Here is a 5,061-nt window from a genome sequence, read left to right on the forward strand (position 1 = left end):
AACAATAGGAGTCTGGGGAAAGAGGAGGGAGTGGAACTAATTAGACATCTCTTTCAAAGAGACAGTACTGACAGAACGGACCGAATTGCCTCATTCTGTGCTGCATCAATCTCTGATTATATGAACAAGAGACACAGAGAGAGAGGGAGAAAGGGTGAAAGAGGGGAAGGAAAATAGAGACAGAGTGGAAGAGACGTTTGTACCAGTTTTCAGGGGTAGGGATTGTGATTCGTGATCTGCCCGTGCCCGTTCCTGTTGAGGCAGGTGACACACAAGCTTCCTGCTGTCTCCTCATTTTCATGAATTCTACGTGCTGCCCAGGGTGACACGCACTGCTGTCTATCTGCAAGCTTAACAGGGACCTAACTGTGTGTGAGTCTGGCACGTGCTTCAGCCAGGATTCAGCTCTTAAAGGAAGTCTGTCTCTCTTAAAGGGAAGCTGTACTGAATCACAGAAGGCTGCTGCTGCTGACTGTGAATGCTGCAATTGGAGACGAGGTAAATGGAATACAAGGACAGAAAGAGGGCTCTGCTGCTCACAGCTGTGGTGCTGGAGGCCTTAGTCATGGAGGGTGACCGTAGGAGAGAGGCCCTGTTTCTGTGGGGTGGAGCGGAGACCCTTAAGGAACGTCTTCCGAAGGGAATGGGAGCAGGTGGCCAGGGAGGTCAATGCAAGAGGTCTGGCCCCGAGGACCTGGCAGCAGAGCCAGAAGAAGTTTAATGAGCTCACACTGTTGGTCAATGTCAGTGAAGTGGTCTCCACATGGCATCTCATACACTCAACGCCACCAACCTCTCACACTGCTCAATGTACCCACCCCCCTCCCGCCCCCCCCCCCCCCCCCGCATCACTTCATATCAAAGACGTAGAGCAAAGGTGCTGGAATGGCTGATTGGTGTCAGATCAGATCCCTCTGCACACTACCAGCACATACTTGGTGAACAGGGACAAGAGTCCTGTCCAGGCCTGGAGCACTGGAAGTGGCCGGCAGCTCAGCTCGTACCATTTCATGGATCCAAACGTCCATGGCATTGGGCCCAGTGACACTGCAAAGCTGAGAATACCTGCCATAGACAGAAACAGAGGGAAAGAAGCCTTCTTTTCAATGGGAATTGAAGAAAAGACTTGAAGGCAGCAATATGGGAATGGACAGGGCAATGGGACTAATTGAGGGTGAGGTTCAAACACATGAATGAAAATATTTAATTTAAGGTGCTGCCAGTCCCGGAGCCAAAGTAGATCAGTGAGCACAGGGGTGATGGGTGATCAGGATTTGATGTGAATTAGTTTACAGGCAGCAGGTTCTAGATGGGCTGTGCTTTATCAAGGTTTATAACTGGGAGGGTGACCAGGATATAATTGGAATAGTCAAGAGTGGATTTAATAGATTTAAAGATTGGTCAAGGCAAATGTAGGTCCCTTACCATCAGAAACAGGGGAATTAATTATGGGGAACAAAGAAATGGCTGACCAACTAAATGCATACTTTGGTTCTGTCTTCACAAATAAGCACACAAATACCATATCATAAATATTGGGGAACACAGGGTTTAGTGAGAGAGAGTAACTTAAGGAAATCTGTATTAGTAGAGAAATGGTGTTGGAGAAATTGATGGTATTGAAGGCCGATTAATTCACAGGGCCTGATAATCTACATCCCAGAGTACTGAAGGAAGCGGTCCCAGAAATAATGGATGTATTGGTGGTCATCTTACAAGATTCTATAGATTCTGGAACATTTCCTACAGATTGGAGGGTAGCTAAAGTAACCCCAGGGAGGTTGAGAGAAAGCAGGGAATTATAGACCAGTCAGCCTGACGTCGGTAGCGGGGAAAGTTCTAGAGTCCATTATCAACGATTTTATAGCAGAGCACTTGTAGAAAAGTGGTAGAATCGGACAGGGTCAGCATGGATTTACGAAACGGAAATCATGCTTGGCAAATCTACAAGAATTCTTCGAGGATGTAACCCGTAGAGTTGATGAGGGGGAGACAGTGGATGTGGTTTATTTGGACTTTCAGAAGGCTTTCGTCAAAGTCCCACATAACAGATTAGCCTGTAAAATTAAAGCGCATGAGATTGGTGCTAGTGTATTGTGATAGATAGAAAATTGGTTGGCAGACAGGAAACCCGAGAGGAGGAATAAATGGGTCTTTTTTTCCCGAATGGCAGGCAGTGACGAGTTGGGTACCACAGGGATCGGTGCTAGGACCCCAGTTATTCACAATATATATTACTGATTTCGATGAGGGAAATAAGTGTAATATCTCCAAATTTGCAGAAGACACAAAACTGAGTGGGATGGTAAGTTGTGAGGAGGATGAAGAGAGGCTTCAGGACGATTTGGACAATTTGAGTGAGTGGGCTAATGCATGGCAGATGCAGTACAATGTGGATAAATGTGAGGTTATCCACTTTGGTAGCAAAAACAGGAAGGCAGATTAGTATCTGAATGGCTATAAACTGAGAGAGGGGAATATGCAAGGAGAGCTGGGTGTACTTGTACACCAGTCACTGAAGGTAAGCATGCAGGTGCAAAGGACAGTAAAGAAGGCAAATGGTACGTTGGCCTTCACAGCGAGAGGATTCGAGTACAGGTGCAGGGATGCAATTATACAGGGCTTTGGTGAGGCCACACGTGGAATATTGTGTGCTGCTTTGGTCTCCTTATCTAAGGAAGGATGTTCTTGCTGTAGGCTTACCAGATTGATTCCCTGGATGGCAGGACTGACGTATGAGTAGAGATTGAGTCGGTTTGGATTATGTTCGCTGGAGTTCAGAAGAATGATGCGGGGATCTCATAGGAACCTATAAAATTCTAACTGGACTTGACAAAGCAGATACAGGAAGGATGTCCCCGATGGTGGGGGAGTCCAGAACCAGGGGTCATAGTCTAAGGATATGAAGTAAACCTTTCAGGACTGAGATGCGAAATTCCTACACCCAGAGAGTGATGAGCCTGTGGAATTCGCTACCACAGGAAGCAGTTGAGGACAAAATATTGCATGTTTTCAAGAAGCAGTTAGATATAGCTCTTAGGATGAAAGGGATCAAAGGATATGGGGGGAAAGTGGGAACAAGTCATTGAGTTGGATGATCAGCCATGATCATAATGAATGGCTGGGCAGGCTCGAAGGGCCGAATGGCTTATTCCTGCTCCTATTTTCTATGTGTGTTTCTATGTGTTTCTATCTGTGTTAACAAGGGCACAGATGAGGATTTATGTATCAGATGAGCTGAGGCAGACGGGTGATATTACAGAGCTGGTAGTCGGCAAGGTTGGTCCTGGAGAGATTAAGGGGTCAGAACTCAGCTCAGGGTTACATAGAACGCAGAGGATGCAAACTGTCTGTTTGAACCTCCGATATTAGCCAGTTAGGGGTACGTGTTCATGGATATGGACAGAATTTCCTATGGAGACTGATGGCACGAGCTCCACTCTTCCCAAAATTTAAATTGAAAGAACATTATTTCAGTGAAACAGTGAAACACTTAGCGGGAAATAGGGACTTAGCAGGGGCAGCAACAACAGAAAAGATGGTAGAGTAACTTACATGAACTCTAATACAAGTAGCAATGGTTTATAGATCTCATAGCCGGAGATAGAGTTTTGCCAGGGATAACAAATGCAGCAAGGAGGGCAGAGTAAATGACAAGAACATTAATGTTGCTAAACTTAGTTTATAACATTCATAGCTAGATGGAGAGACTTACCAGGGACACCGATAATAGCAAGGATAGGATAGTAAAAGTGTTGCATAAACTTCAATGCGAGAAAGATCCGATAGTCTAATGAGAACCGACCATAATTTGCAGAAAGAGAGTCAAACTCCCAGATGAAACTCCTGCCCATTGTTGTAACATTCCAGTCTATTGTTCTGAGATTCTGTACCATTGTTGTAACATTCCAGTCAATTGTTCTCAGATTCTGATCCATTGTTGTAACATTTCAATCTATTGTTCTCAGATTCTGATCTATCCTCTCCCTCTCTCAGGAGCTATTCATCCCTGTTAGTGCTGGGGCTGATGCTCCCGCTAACACTATGGAATCACACATTGAAAGCAGTCCCTTATTAATAGAAGAGGGAAACCCTCCAGTGACACAATTAGAGTCCATGGAGACTGACATTAATTACAGTCACTAAACAAACAGTTTCAGTTAACCCCTTTCAATCCAACACCTTTTGTACCAGAATAAAATAGAACATGTATCCAGTAGGGATGGGATGTATAAGGATTGCTGAAGGAAGGAATGGTGGAACTGGTAGAGGCACATGACAGAATCTTTCAATTCTCCTTGGATATGGGAATGGTGACAGAGGACAGGAGGGTTGTAAATGTTACACCCTGATTACAAATGGAGAGATGGAGTAGACCCTGTAGTGTCCAGTCCATCTGACGTCAGTGGTGGGGAAATTTCACAACCCAGAACAGAAATATTCGTTGGTTGGAAAAGCACAGCATAATAAATTTCAAGCAGCACGGATATGCTAATGACAAATCATGTCTGGAAAACTTCAACAAGAACTTATCCAAAGGTACTTCACAGCAGCATTATGAAACAAAGTATAACACTGAACCACAAATGCAGATATTAGGTTAGGAGACCAAAAGCTTGGTCAAAGAGGCAACTTTTAAAGGAGTGTCTGAAAGTATAAAAGTGAGGTGGAGAGGTAGAGCTGTGTAGGGAGGATATTCCCGAGCTCTGGACCGAGGCAACTGAAGGTGCGGCCAGCGATGGTGGAGTAATTAAAATCAGGAATGCACAAGAGGCCAGAATTAGAGGAGCAGAGATATATCAGAGGGTTTTCGGGCAGGAGGAGATTACAGAGATAGTGAGGGATGAGGCAATGGAGGGATTTGAAAACGTGTTGAGAATTTTAATATCAAGACATTGTTTGACTGTGAGCTGATGTAGGTCAGTGATCGGGGAATGGGACTTGTTGTGAGTTAACACACAGGCAGCAGAGTTTTAGATGACCTCGAGTTTACAGATAGTAGAATGTGGGAGAATGAGTTTGAATTGTCTAGTCCACAGGTAATGAAAGCATGAAGGAGAG

The sequence above is a fragment of the Heterodontus francisci genome, unplaced genomic scaffold, assembly GCF_036365525.1.
Source record: "Heterodontus francisci isolate sHetFra1 unplaced genomic scaffold, sHetFra1.hap1 HAP1_SCAFFOLD_654, whole genome shotgun sequence".
Classification (NCBI taxonomy): domain Eukaryota; kingdom Metazoa; phylum Chordata; class Chondrichthyes; order Heterodontiformes; family Heterodontidae; genus Heterodontus; species Heterodontus francisci.